The following is a 15552-nucleotide window of genomic DNA, read 5'->3' on the forward strand; positions in this document are numbered from 1 at the left end:
TGATATCCATAAATATGATGAAACATGGCTTCTAGTACTGCATGTATTGGGTTGGTTCCAACTATAAGGTCACAGCAGACAAATTGCCCAATCTTGTCAAACTATATTCATTAATATGTGAATTCCTGTTGTAAGTAGGCCGTTTATATTTTTATATTGGTAACGCCACGTAGCGCTCTGTATGAAAATCACTGGCTGTGCTCTCGCTTCCCACGCCCGGGTTCCCGGGTTCGATTCCCGGCGGGGTCAGGGATTTTCTCTGCCTCGTGATGGCTGGGTGTTGTGTGCTGTCCTTAGGTTAGTTAGGTTTAAGTAGTTCTACGTTCTAGGGGACTGATGACCATAGATGTTAAGTCCCATAGTGCTCAGAGCCATTTGAACTGGCTGTGCTGTGTGCAGTCTGTGGCTGGTTGGCATTGTTGTAATATTCGCTATTGTAGTGTTGGGCAGCTGGATGTGAACAGTACGTAGTTGGAGGTGAGCCGCCAGCAGTGGTGGATGTGGGGAGTGAGATAGCGGAGTTTTGAGAGCGGATGATCTGGTCCTGTGTCCGCCAGAAAGAGTAAATTTGTAAGACTGGATGTCATGAACTGATATACACATATTATGACTTTTGAACACTATTAAGGTAAATACACTGTTTTTTCTTTATCAAAATCTTTCATTTGCTAACTATGCCTATCAGTAGTTAGTGCCTTCAGTAGTTAGAATCTATTATTTAGCTGGCAGTAGTGGCGCTCGCTGTATTGCAGTGGTTCGAGTAACGAAGATTTTTGTGAGGTAAGTGATTCATGAAAGGTATAGGTTAATGTTAGTCATGGCCATTCTTTAGTAGGGATTTTTGAAAGTCGGATAGCGTTGCGCTAAAAATATTGTGTGTCAGTTTAGTGATGATCAGAATAAGTAAAGAGGGAAATGTCTGAGTACATTCAGTATTGCTCAGCTGATTGAAAATCAAATAACGTAAGGGGTTTATCAGCACAGTAATTCACTAATTTTCCTAAGGGGACGTTTCACTGTAAATTAAGCTATTTTGATTGTTCTTAAGTTTTAATACCATGACATGTCCACCCCAATAGCAGAGTGGTCAGCGTGACGGATTGCCGTCCTACAGTCCCGGGTCGATTCCCGGCTGGGTCGGGGATTTTCTCCGTTCAGGGACTGGTTGTTGTGCTGTGCCGGCCGGAGCGGCCGAGCGGTTCTAGGCGCTACAGTCCCAAACCGCGCGACCGCTACGGTCGCAGGTTCGAATCCTGCCTCAGGCATGGGTGTGTGTGATGTCCTTAGGTTAGTTAGGTTTAAGTAGTTCTAGGGGACTGATGACGGCAGCGGTTAAGTCCCATAGTGCTCAGAGCCATTTGAACCATTTTTTCGTTGTGCTGTCTTCATCATCATTTCATCCCCATCCGGCGCGCAGGTCGCCCATTGTGGCGTCGGATGTAACAAGACCTGAACAAAGGCGACCGGGCCTCCCGAACAATGACGCCAAAGGCTCATTTCCAATTCCATGACATGCCTAATGAACTCGCAAAGGTGATCCACGGATGTACAAAACAACAGCAGCAGCTACTACCGTTACTGCTACTACTACTACTACTACTGCCAACGCTACCAACGACCCCCCTCCACACCAACACCCCCCCTCCCCCCTTGCGCACCACGTATTTTGTCGCTATTCGCGTGCGTCTCTTGAATGGCAGCTACATCAATGTTGCTGTCGAGAAGAATTTTTTTTGTATGTGTTTACGTTTTGATCTACTAAGTCTGTCTCTATTTAGCTGACAAATGCAAAGACTGGGGTCTGATGTTTCTAGTTTCATGATTTTGACAAGGACCGTTCTGTGGCTCTAGTGTTGTGGTTCCCATCCTATCAGTAATTCCCCCTGAGGGGTAAAATGAAATTTTCTGAGGGGTAAAAACTATATCATGTTTCTGTCAGTTCTTTTCAAATGATCATTACTGTTACCACCGTTTTGTAAGACTCTAATTCTGGTTATATAAATTATCAATAATTACTTTTTCTCAGTTACTAGCATTAATGTAGTGGAGTTTACAGAGTCTTCACATACCCCCCCCCCCCCCCCCCCCCTACTACATACATAGCTTGTGCTTTGTCCCAAACATCGCTGATGATAAAAGTGAGACGTATACGTAGCAAATGTTAACTATCTCAAGGAAACGTCATCTCCAAGTTGTAATAGTACCTGCAATACTCGAGAAATTGCTTCATTATTCGCTTCGAAACAGGTAAATGAATTAATTAACAGCACAACACACCAGTAACTACACTAGGGTTGCTATAGTACTGTGCACAGTTTTATTATTATTATTACCGTTATTATTATTATTATTATTATTAAAGTGCAGCAATCAAGTGATTTCTAAACAGTCATTACAGTGCACACAACTCAACTTGTTTGATTTTAAGTGGGGTTGCAGTGTCCAGGTCTTGCAAGTGCTGCAACGGAGTATGTTTTGTAACAAGTGTCCACCCTCATGTTAGTTTTCTTATCTGAGAACGAATTGTGGGTATCACTTGCGATTCACAACGAATTCCTACTCATTCATCCTAAAACACACACAAAAACTAAATATGATTCATATTTCATCAGTTTTAAAAATAAAAGAGTTTCAATAAAAGTCTTTCATTCTACAGTTTAGTTAGGAGCTAAAGTTGGTGATAATGTTGGGGAGGGGGGGGGGAGCAACAGACAGCAAGGGGGGGGGGGGGGAATAGCTAATGTTTTATTGCACTCAGGGGTAATGACCTAAGAGAGGTTGGGAACCACTGCTCTAGTGTATCCATGAGGGTAGTAGCCGGGAGACCTCGGTGATATGATAGGGCTGTGAGCTCATTTAGAGTCACCCAGTATGCATCACGTGCAGGTGAGCTAGACTTACACCCAGATAAAATGGATTGTTTTGGAGAAGCCAAACTCGAGAAACTTTTTTGGGTTCTAAAGAAGCACAGGAACATATGAGGCAGTGTTGTCCCTAAGACATGCCGAATTTCTGAAGCTACAAGGGATGAAGTAAAGGAAGGGCAAATTTAACTACAAATTGTGTAGAAATCAGACTACAGTTATAAGGATCAAAGTCATGAAAAGAAAGTTGTAGTTGAAAAGGGAATGAGACAAGACTGTTGCTTATTCCAGCCGTTATTCAGCCTGTACACTGAGCAAGCCTAAAGGAAACCGAAGAGAAATTTGAAAAGTCAGTTAAAGTTCAGAGAAATGAAATATAAACTTCGATGTTTGCTGACGACGTTGTAATTTTGTCAGAGACGGCAAAGGACTTGAAAGAGCAGCTGAATGAAATGGATTGCGTCTTGAAATGAGAATGTAATATTAACATCAATAACAGTCAAACTAGGCTAACGAAATGTTGTCGAAATAAATCAAGCAATGCTGAAGGAACTAGATCAGAAAATCAGACACTAAAAGAGCAAATGAAATTTAGGTATTTGGGCAACGAAATAGCTGATGTTGACAGAAGAAGTAAAGAAATAATAGGTAGAAATCATTTCTGAGGAAGAGAAATTTGTTAACACTGAATACAAATTCAGATATTAAGAAAGCACTTTAGGCGATATTTTTCCGGAGTATAGGCTTGTACATAAGTGAAACGTGGACATTATAGTTCGGAGATGAAGATAAATGTGGTACTACAACGAATTTGGAAATTTGTGGTAAGGACTATGGGGCCAAACTGCTGAGGCCATCGGTCCCGAGGCTTACGCACTGCTTAATCTAATTTAAACTAACTTACGCTAAGCACAACACACACACCCATGCCCGAAGGATGACTCGAACTTCCGATGGGAGATGGGGGGGGGGGGGGGGGGTATCCGCGCGACCCGTGACAAGACGCCCTAGACAGCACGGCTACCCCGCGCGGCCTTTGGGTTGATAATGGAACTAATGAGGGCAACCGAATCGAAATGGGGTAAAAGAAATTTATGAAACACCATAGCTAAAAGAAGGAATCGCTTGATAGGCCATATAATGACGCAAGACGCTACGATGTTTTCATAATGGAAGGAAGTGTGCCGGCCGCGGTGGTCTAGCGGTTCTAGGCGCTCAGTCCGGAACCGCGCGACTGCTACGGTCGCAGGTTCGAATCCTGCCTCGGACATGGATGTGTGTGATGCCCTTAGGTTGTTTAGGTTTAAGTAGTTCTAAGTTCTAGGGGACAGATGTTAAGTCCCATAGTGCTCAGAGCCATTTGAACCATTTTTGAAGGAAGTGTGGTGTTTGGTTACAATAAGCAGGTCCAAGTGGATGTCGGTCGCAGTAGATTAGCAGAAATGAAGAGGCTTATACAGGCTACGCAACAGTGTAGAGCACATCAAACCAGTCTTCAGACTGACGACCGCAACAACAACATATTTGCCAAAAACGAATTAAAAATCCATATTTTGTGAGGTCTACGGCTTATTGCATTCTGATCTTCCTTCCTTTTTCCTCCTCTTACTGTTCTTACTTCACTGAGTACATCAGATCCTACAAGGAAAACTTGACTTGTAGTTTTTAATAATTGCGTGCGTTAAGGCTATACAACCGTGTGGTACAACCACGGGTCGGCGATGTGATGAGGCGGCAGGCACTTGTCGCTCAGATGTCGCCAGCTGTCACGGGCGGCGCCACCGCCGCCGGCACAGCCGGCCGCAGACAGAAGACGAGCGGCGCGCGCGCTCGTCCCGTCCGCAGTGGCGGAAGAGCGACGAGGCGGAGCTTTCGCTACTCATTTGTCACCGAGATGACAGGTGGTGGGGAGGTGGGCGGAGCCGCGCGCCCGCGGCCACCAATGCGGGCCGCTATTACTCGCCCGCTTTGGACGCTCGCCAATTTATTATGCAGTGGCAATAAGTTTTTGCTCCGTAATGGCTTGATTGCGTCCTGTGCATGGCCGCAAGAAACGGGCCGCGACCGATAAGAACTGTGGAATACCTCGCGCCTCCCGGTTGGTGACAGGTGCCTAACGCCATTTCTCCTTCAGCCCCCCTCCCACCCGCTCAGCCCTGCTGGCGCGTGTCATTACGTGGGAGAGCTGATTTACAACCCTGTGGCGACGTTCGGGATCAGACGATACGGGAATTTATGTCGACGTCTATGAAGACATCATTTACAGGCCATCTGATATCAGACACCTGTTTGGGGAGCCTCGCCTCGGGATATTTCCGTCAGCAGGTGGCTTCAGAATGCCCCTGAGCGTGCCACTAAACACAAATAATCACCTCCATACGAACGTTAACGTCGGCGTCAATCACATATTTCGGGCGATGTCTTTCTCTCTGTCGTCATGTCTGTTCACCTTGGCAACCAAATCGCTAGGTTCTCCATCTTGCAATCAGTAATGTGTGCTTCGATATGTTAAGCACTTTTTTGTCGCAATTGGGAGTTTCTTCTTTATATGACAGCTGAAAGCATGAAATTCTGATCACCTATTACAGTAACCCCCAGACATTTCCGACCTAACTCTTTACTGGAGAGTTTATAACTAGTCTGTGGTAATAGATTTTTGTCTGAGATATATTTTGGTCTTAGATTTTTTCCGAGGTAGTAGCTAAGTAAGACGCGTCTTGACGTACAAGCACCTCTAATTGAAGCTGTTAGCGTGACAAAACATAGCCTTTTAATAATAACACAAGATTATATATCGTATTCTATCTCGCTGAACTTCATAAAAATTATTATTGCAGTTACAAAGAAAGTAGCAGCTTTACTTCTTCAGAGCTATAAAAAATAAGGGCCAATAGCTGAGGGAAGGTAGAACTCGTGATGTTCGCATTTCTTTAGCTACCGCTTGTATTTAATTAATAAGGATTTCTTATTTTGCGAAAAAATAAATTGACCAATATTGCTGAAGTAACAGGCCAAAGTTTTCCTCATCGGACTATCAAAGTATTTGAGTAATACCCTCATAATGGAATAGAATTTTCGTCTCATTATCCTACCTAAAACTCACTTAGGGCACAACTTTTAATGGCATACGCAGTTCGGTAAAAAACGAAGCTTAGGCGTAAAATGGAACAGTATTAAATTTCAGTGAAACAAGCAAGAGCAGTAATTCTGTGTATGCGAATAACGCGCAGAAAGTGCAGAAACCAACAGCGAATACATTTCAGTAGACGTGATGCCAAGAACTTTTTTTTCCATAGCTGTGATGGCCAAGATCAGAAGCTGAAGTTTCTAGTGTTTTTTAGAGTTATCAGAATGATGTGATGGTCTCGTACGATTCAGGTATGTAACGGATATTAAATAATTTGAAACTTCATGCGAGTTATTGAAATTAAATATGTAATTACGACAGCAAAAATGCTGCCAAGTGACTTGGTTTTATTCATTACAGTTGCTTCGTCAGGTGATCTACAGAAAATGGTACATAATTTTGGTACAATATTTCTAACATTATAGATAAGTCTTAACTAGAAAACGGTATTATAAAATTTGTTACATGTGTCAGATGGTCTGACATCCATACGTTATCCTGGTTCTGTAGCTGTCTCTTTGTTTTAATTGCACTCGATTACTGTTCTTGAAATAATAACGGTCGGTTATACAGGATGTTAGCAGTCATATGATATGATTTTCTGATTTACCTCTTTTTCTTTAAAGCAACAGTTATGTGACAACTTATTTGACAGATGTCTCGGCGATATTATATGGTTACAATCAGTGTTGTTTTTCGTGTTGTAATTTCGGTAATCTTCGATAGTGGTATGGTTCCTGGTCTTGTGTAATCTCTGGTCGTTTCGTAATATTCTGTGTCCTTGTATGTTTTCTTGATTGATAATTTCAATATAGTTTTCGAGTAGCCTGTGTTTTTGTGTTTTAGGTCTATTTGTTCCTTAATTATCTTTAGTAACGAATGAAACGATCTGACTTAGCAGCGTTTTTGGAATCATAATTACCTAACGTCCTTAACAGACATATAGGCTACAGCGCAGCGGGGCTAAAAGTGTGCAATCTGAAATTAAATAATATCTGTTAAGGCGTTATACGGTAAAATGACGAAGTGGTTAAATTGTCCAATCGAATACATTAATTACTTAGTTAATTTAAATATTAATTTAAATGATGTAGGAGTCTGCTCAGGAAAATTGTTACACTCAACGAATTAATGATGTCTGTGGACCCAAGTGAAATGGGACAATCTGAAAATACCAGTTTTTTTCGTCAATCTTTTGCGCCCCGCCGTTATGAATTCCTCTCCTGTGCAGACCTTTTCATCTCAGAGTAGTAATTGCAACGTACGTTCTCAATTATTTGTAGACTGTATTCCAGTCTAAGTCTTCTCCTATAGTCTTCGCCCAAGTACCTTAGAATTTATACCCAGATGTCTCCACACATATCCTATGATCATGTCCATTTTTCTTGTCTGTGTTTTCCATATGTTCGTTTCTTCGCCGATTCTGTGGAGAAATTCCTCATTTCTTTACCAGTCCTAATTTTCAACATGCTTTTATAATCACAAATTTCTCGATTCTCTTTTTTCCCATTTCTAAACAGTCCGTGATTTACTGCCATTCAATGTTGTGCTCCAGACCCATGTTCCTCGAAGACGGATGTTTGATATTCGTAGGCTACGCTTCTTTTGGCCACGAATGACCTCTTTGCCTGTGATAGTCCGCTTGTTATGTCTACCTATCTTCGTCTGTGTTATTTCGCTTCCAGGGTAGCAGAATTTCTTCACTTCTTTTATTTTCTGGTCATCAATTTTGATGCCAAATTTATCGCTAATTTCTTTTCTGCTACTCCAGATCACTTTCGTCTTTCTTCGGTTCAGACTCAATCCATATTGTGCATATTCTGTACTCATAAGAGTGTCTATCCATTCACTTTCACTGAAGATAGCAATGTCATCAGCGAATCTTATCGTTGATAGCGTTTCATACTGAGTTTCGAGCCCATTCGTCACCACTTTTTGTTTATTTATTTATTCATTTATTTTAATAGCTCGATGTGTAGATTGAATAGAAGGGTGAGAATGGCTGTATTCTGATCTTACACCCTTTACACCTTTTTTAATCAGAGCATTTCTTGTACATATTGCATATCTTCCGTCTTCCTCTACAGCATACTCCTATTTAGAACATCAGGCAGCATTTTACATTGGCGAACGCCTTTTATAGGTCAACAAATCCTACAGAAGTGTCTTGATTTCTCTTAAATCTTGCTTCCATTATTAATCACAACATCTGATCTGCCTCTCTGTTGATTTTGTTTTCCGACAGACGAACTGGTATTCATTCAATAGACACTCACTATCCTTGTATTTCATTTTTCATTCTTGTATACTGGTTCATACTAATGCTGTGGAAATTGAGATAAAACGTTTCCATGTGTGTCTCAGAGTAGTAGGCAACATGAGGATGTTGAATGATTACGATAGCTGCGGCAGATAATGTCTACGTTTCTGTGTCCCTCGTTAAGGGGAGACGAAAGGCAATTTTTATCCCTATTCTGCAAATGATATTTTACCCTTCGAATAGGTACACTTATCAAAAGAACTGTAAGTGATAAAAAATGAAATTTTTACTGCATATGTATAACATGTATGCCTCAATTTACAAGTAAAATGAACACAATATCACTTATGGTTTTGAAGAAAAAATATTTTATTCTTTCACTAGTAAAATTTAACTTTTTTTGTACATTAATTACTATAAAACAGTTTCTGATTGGTGGTTCTCAGTTTACTTGTAATAACTTATTACCATCTGCTGTACAAACTGATCAAATTTCATGTTTCTAACCCCATTAGATTATCAAATAACGGTACCTGAAAGTAAAAAAAAAAAAAATGTAGTTTTAAGAAAAATCCATTTAAAAAAAATGTAGTTTTAAGAAAAATCCATTTAAAGTTTAATATTGCGATTCTAGTATAGTTATTGATGAGAATTACCACTAATATTTTCCTGCACCATACTGAGCATCATCTGAAGCACACTGATCTTCTTTTCTACTCTTGGTCCCTCTTCTTTTCTGTCTAGCTTCTTTTGTGCATTTTAAATTAGCAATATCTGCTTTGCGGATTCTCTCTTTATCTATTTGCACCAAGGGTTTTACAGTATTTCTACTACATTTTATACTGAATAATTCCAAATCATCCAGTTTTCTAATTACACCATCATTGAAGCATAAAATAGCATCATAAACGCCATGTTTGAGGGTTATAAGCTGAACAAATACAGTTTTAGGTAACCGGTTCCAAATGACAGAATTCACATATTCATTTAAATTTTGAGTTTTCCCATGAAGACATTTCTTCAACAAGGTATCTTTACAAAGGTCTGTAAATATGGGTTTAATTCCATTACTTACTGATGCAGATAAAGAATGTTTGTGGTCATATCTGGCACTTCTCCTGTATTTTCACCTAGTGTCAGGATCATTCAGACAAAGACTGTGCACTGGACTTTCATTTGTGGAAAGCTTATGGAAAAAGATAGCCGATACAGCCTTTTTCGTGTTTTCTAAATTCCCTACATTTTTTTCTTGTGGCCAAGCCATAATAATTCTGTAATCCATCTATTTCAACATTTGTCAGATGACCTTTACCACCTATCTTCTTACCATCTTCCAACACTATTTTTGACTTTTCTTTCAATAATCTTCTCATCCTGGACCCCATTCTCTTCTGGACATGCCCAATGCACTCTAATGTAGAAATTGTGACACTAGGACCATAGGGTTGTTCTACACATACCCAGTCATAAGCCTTGCTGTTACTGTCCCCTAAATACTGTTTGTATCTGACACCTCTGTTTGCCAATGAACGATTAAAAATCCTGAGAACTCCTGCTACTTCCATCCCACCACTGTGACCAGTATAATTCATCTGATAGTTATGTTCATGCTATTTCTCAGTTCCACTGCCACAACTTTTACAGTGCTTGCTTAGAATCTCCACGTCAGTTATCTTGCCAGTATCAATGATGTAGCTGTCACGACACCACTTAGTGAAATGTGTCCACGTTTCTGCCAGCTGCCATCAAAACATGCACAAATATCACCTTTCACTGTCATCACTTTCCTTGAGTGCTTCTTCAGCTGCTTCCTTAATTGAGAAGTTACAAACTTCAGCAACAGCAGTACCAATAGCATTATTCTAAGTCATAAATTTTTCTGAAGGATTGGGAATGTCAAGTAATGCACATAAGAGTTTGCCTGCCTCCATCCCTTTACCAGTAGATCTGAGACCATAAACTAGCCTTATGTTGTTCTCATATAAATTATTATTTTCCATTTTTGATGTCATTGTTGTAGCAACTGCTCCACATTTTGTACAACTCAATGTCACGTTTGACACAATCGCTTTACGAAGGGACTGACTCTCATCCAAATATACGTTACCACCAAATATTCTGCGAACAGTATTTTTGGAAATGAAATCACAGGGCATTCTAAGGCCCACCATAATGTTTCCAAACGAACGTTCATCTCCACAAGCAGATTGGGAGGAAATGCCTTGAAGACACTGCAGTTTCTTTCTCGATGAGCTGATTTTCATTATGTCTAACATTCTTGGGTCCTTTGACCAACTAACCACATTTACCATTACGTATTTATTTCCTCTGAATTTTAATTTAGGAGAAAATTTCTTTATACGCGACATTTTTATGAAAAAACGCGGAACCAAAGAAAATGCAAACCAACACGTACTTCACTCACAACAAACTTCACTAAGTACAGCCATTAACACTCGAAAACAATAACAAACACGATAGGAAAAACGAGCATCGATGGTAGATGCAGGGTAGGAAACATTGAAGCGATAAAAGAATAGAAGCATGAAATAATATACAAGGATTAAAAGACTGCTGTGCATTATCAATGCAAGACGCACAAAGGAAGGCGTGGCATTTAAAAGCCAGATTGCACGGAGCGTCAGGAAAATCATCATATCTCACGAAAAAATTCCAGACATTTCAAATATGCAAAAATCTAAAAATCGAATGTTTGAAGCCCACTTGCCTTCCGTCTCCCATTAAGCTGTCAAAAGGTCTGATTCTACAGTTTTAGAGTTTTATGGTACACCGTTAGAGTGACTTCGTTGATGAATAGCAACCGCTGAGTTGCAGATGCAAATTGTGTGTGTGTGTGTGTGTGTGTGTGTGTGTGTGTGTGAGAGAGAGAGAGAGAGAGAGAGAGAGAGAGAGAGAGAGAGAGAAAGAGAGAGATGGTCGTAAGACTATATTAACCTGAACGACTCTTCACTTTATCTTTCCCTTTCTTCAGTCCTCTTTTGTTTTGCATTTCGAGTCCTTGGTGTGCGTTACATAATTGTCATGCGCACTGCTTGCTTTCCTAAAGTTTTCCAGACATTTAGCACTAGCTGTTACCCGCTGCTTTGCTCGCATATCACTAGTTTTGTTATGGTGACTTATGCTGAATAAGCAAGCCAGCAATTTCACGAGACGTCCATGTTTATAATGGTGTAGAGACGTATATGTAAAAAAATGTATGCATTGCCGGCACGTGGGTACATAATGGATGTGTTTGTCATTTCGCTGTATGTCTAATCTCAAAGCATGTACTATATTCTCTAATTATATTTAAAAATGCCTCGATTCATCACATTTGCGGAGAAGTAGAGTTTTTGGGCTTCATCTGGCTCACTTAGTTTTGGATGTGAGATTTTGCCAGCAGAACAAAACATCCCAACCATTTCCCCCTTCCATTTTAATGAGTTACGGTACTTAAACTATTGATCTATTCCCCGATGATGACTAACTTACGATTACCATAGTCAGTTAATAGATCATAATCAGCCTCACCAAAAGCTTCCCACATTCCGCATGTAAAGGAACGACTCTCTGTTTGCCTTAGAGCCTATAAATGACGCCGTCTTGAAAGCTGCAAGAGATGCATGAGGCTCAGCGTCCAAAGAGCGGGGGGATTGTGACTGTTCTAATGCCTCTGTAGCTCTTAAGGCCTCGTAACGTTCCGCATTCCAGTTCCGGCGGAAATGATACTTTACTGAGGATCGAGTAACTTCCGCAGCTTCAGCTGTCTTAGAACTATGCACTAAATCAGGCTTACTTTTGCGAGGCTTATAGTAATAATTTTAAATATCGTTCTCGGGCTTGCGGTCCGATTTTATAGTATCTCCACTGGAACTTTCCAGCTATGCCAGGTGGTGTAGGAACTCAATATCATAAACCACGGGCACAATAACATTGGTTTTCAATATCACAGAATAATTTATAGACACTAATAGTCGCCGACTGTCGCGCCAGAGTTGACTGCATGCCCCTCACGTACGCCATATTTAAAAAATTAATAATACTCAAAAAGAGACAACTTTGTAAAACAGGTTATGGTTTTCGTCATGGTTGAAGGTAACTCACTCCCAAATATCGTTGGAATCGTTTCTGTGGTAGATTCTTGGAACCGTAACAGAGTGAGTTATTTCCACAGTTAATAATACTGGTATTAGCATGAAAATATGGATTAAATACGTTGAGAATTGAATAAGCACTGTATTGATTGTACTGAATCATATTACGTAGAACATATCACAAATATGATAAAGTACCAAAGTGAAAGAGTAAATAGCTTTTTCAAAGAGTTGAGGCTACCTCTAATGCACCATCAGCAGCCTATGCACGACCCGTTGTAACCCGGGTCCAGACGACATGTCCGTTTCAACAGAAAGTACCGTTGACGATAAGAGGGGAGTGGTGAAATGCAGTGTTACGTGCAGTGTAATGCTGTGTGCAAGTGATTGTCATTTGTAATTATTGTCTCTGGCGCAGTCTCTGACTTATGTTTCCTCATTTGTTTTTATGCTGTTCTGTTGTTTGATTTTCTAGTAAAGGAGTAGTATGAGTTACGGGGTGTTTTTAGGTTGCAATAAAGTAAATACTACTGGTCCTGCAATAGAGTAATTATTGTTCCATATTTCGCGTTACATTCTTCAAATCAATAAATAATTGTACTACACACCTTCTAAAGTATCCTACGTTCATCCTCGGCATTTAAGCTATCTCCAAACCAAATTTTATCTAAATCGGTTCAGCGGTTTAGTTGTGAAAGCTTAACAGACAGAGTTAATTCAACATTAACAGGATTAGTATGGATACGGATTAGATCGTGTGGAGTAACACTTAAGTATTTTGGTTATTCTTCGTTATACAAGACTGTCTTATAGAATTACGTTTCAGAGTCTACGTTTAACTGAATCTCATCGGTGTTAATTCTAATCCAAGAAGCAAAGACCTACATCATAGCCGGCAGGAGCAAACTGGCGGCGTCTTCGTCGTTGAGCATCTATTGAGCACTGTGTATTGCAAAGAAGCTACGATCGGTAGCCCTGTTTATGCGTTGCAGAAGGTGTGATCGAACCTCCTGTGTGTAACAAGCGTGCGTTCTTGTTGTTCAAGCTGCAGCATTTGAAGGCTATCCCACGTGATCTCGTGACAGACATCAAGTGTAGTAACATGAAGGACCAGTACCTTCATTAAATGAGGCAGCCAGTAATTCAAAGCATTATCGAAGTATTTTTTTTTTTACTTTATAGCACAGCCAAAATAAAAACCACATGCGAAAATTGTCTTAATAAACACACCTGTGATACAAATGTTAGTTTGTAAGGCAACACACTTGTCGGAACGAAAACAGTTAAACCAATAAACAAAAATATCACGATATCGATACTGATCCTCGACCAGAAGTCTGGCTAGAATGTTGAAAATGCTACACATGGTAGCACGATGCATGCTCAGAATTTGAATGAGGTAAATTTTTGTTGATTAAAGAACACTAAGTCTCTACTTTTATTATTTTCTACATAACACTCCTTTCGTTACATACAGGGTGTATCAAAAAGAATAATTCGATTTAAAATAATCATAACTATTATGTTATTTGAGATATGTGCGTAAACAACGCACTGTTGGAAAGAGCAAACTCTCGAGTTTTACATGGTTCCCGCTAGGTAGCAGCAGTGTGCGCCCACTTCAGTTCTAGTAGAAATGGTGTCGGGACAACAGAAGGTGTTTCGTGTTCTACGTTTTGCGCAGTACGGGTCAGTAACAACTGTTAAGCGTGACTCTCGTACTAGATATGATGTGATTCCCCCTACGGCACAGAGCATTAGACGATGGCATGAACAATTCCGAGAAACAGGTTGTTTATGTAAAGGCAAATCGCTGGGCCGTCCCCGAATGTCTGACACAAACGTGGAACGCATTCGCCATAGCTTCGCAAGGAATCCGCAGAAATCCGTTCGCCGTGCAGCTCGACAGCTCAGCATGCCCTCGATGTCCGTCTGGCGTGGTGTTGCGTCGACGTTCACACATGAAACCATACAAAATTCAGTTACTGCATGCTCTTCGTATAGGTGACAAACAACAACGTGTGGAGTTCTGTAATTTCGTTGTCGGCGAGATGGAGGATGAGGCAACGTTCCATTCAAACGGAAAGGTGAACCGTCATAATGTGAGAATATGGGGTACGGAACGACCACATGAAGTTGTACAGCATGAGAGGGAATCTCCAAAATTTAATGTGTTTTGTGCAGTTTCACACGAAAAGGTGTATGATCCACACCTGAGAACACTGTCGTAGGAAGCACTTATGTCGATAAGCTTGAGAGCTTTGTTTTCCCACAGTTGGAGACTGATTCGAACGATTTCATTTACCAACAGAATGGGGCACCGCCACACTGGCATCTGGAAGTGTGGGAGTTTTTAAATCAAAGGATTACTGAACGATGGATCGGTCGCACTCGACCAAATGATTCAGCCGTACATTACTGGGCTACAAGGTCACCGGACTTGACTATGTGTGATTATTTATTGTCTTTATAAACGACTCTATGTACCTCCGTTACCAACAACAGTGAATGAACTGAGACACCGCATAACAGCAGCTGTGGAAGCTGTAACTCAAGACATGCTCGCTGCAGTGTGGGAACAATTTGAATGCCGTATTGATATGTGCCGCGCATCACGAGGGAGGCATATTGAACACCTATGAAAAGGTACGAGAAAAACCTTTTTTGAGCTAGCCCTTCATGAAAAAAAACAAAATTCAGTGAATATGTCTATTAGTTTGAGAAATATAGACGTGCCAAATCGAATGATTCTTTATGATAAACCCTCTATTATTGAATGAGGAGTACCTAACAATCTTTAAGTGGCCAGGCGTGAATAGGATCCGCCCTCGGACGTTTCCGTACGAACTTAATTAATGTATTCTCGTTTTTTCAGCATTGTCGTCTTGCCCCGCGGTCGAATTCCTCTTTCCTCATTACCGGGGCAAGAAAACACTTTTGCATTAGTATTTTAAATTAGTAAAATAATTGGCATTGCAGGAAAAAAATCTTACATCAAGATTTTTTCCTAGGTCATCAGCCTTCTACCAGGTTAAATGCGGTGCCAACCTCTTCGCCTCACTGTAGCACGGGCACCCTACGTCCTCAACTACGCAAAGTATAACAAAAGGCCATTCCATCAATATATGCAATATGTCCCCTATGTTATTTTTTAGACTCTGGCAAAGATATTTTCTGGTAAAATACACTAGTTCTTCAGTTATATGT

Source organism: Schistocerca serialis, chromosome 6 (assembly GCF_023864345.2).
Source record: "Schistocerca serialis cubense isolate TAMUIC-IGC-003099 chromosome 6, iqSchSeri2.2, whole genome shotgun sequence".
NCBI lineage: Eukaryota > Metazoa > Arthropoda > Insecta > Orthoptera > Acrididae > Schistocerca > Schistocerca serialis.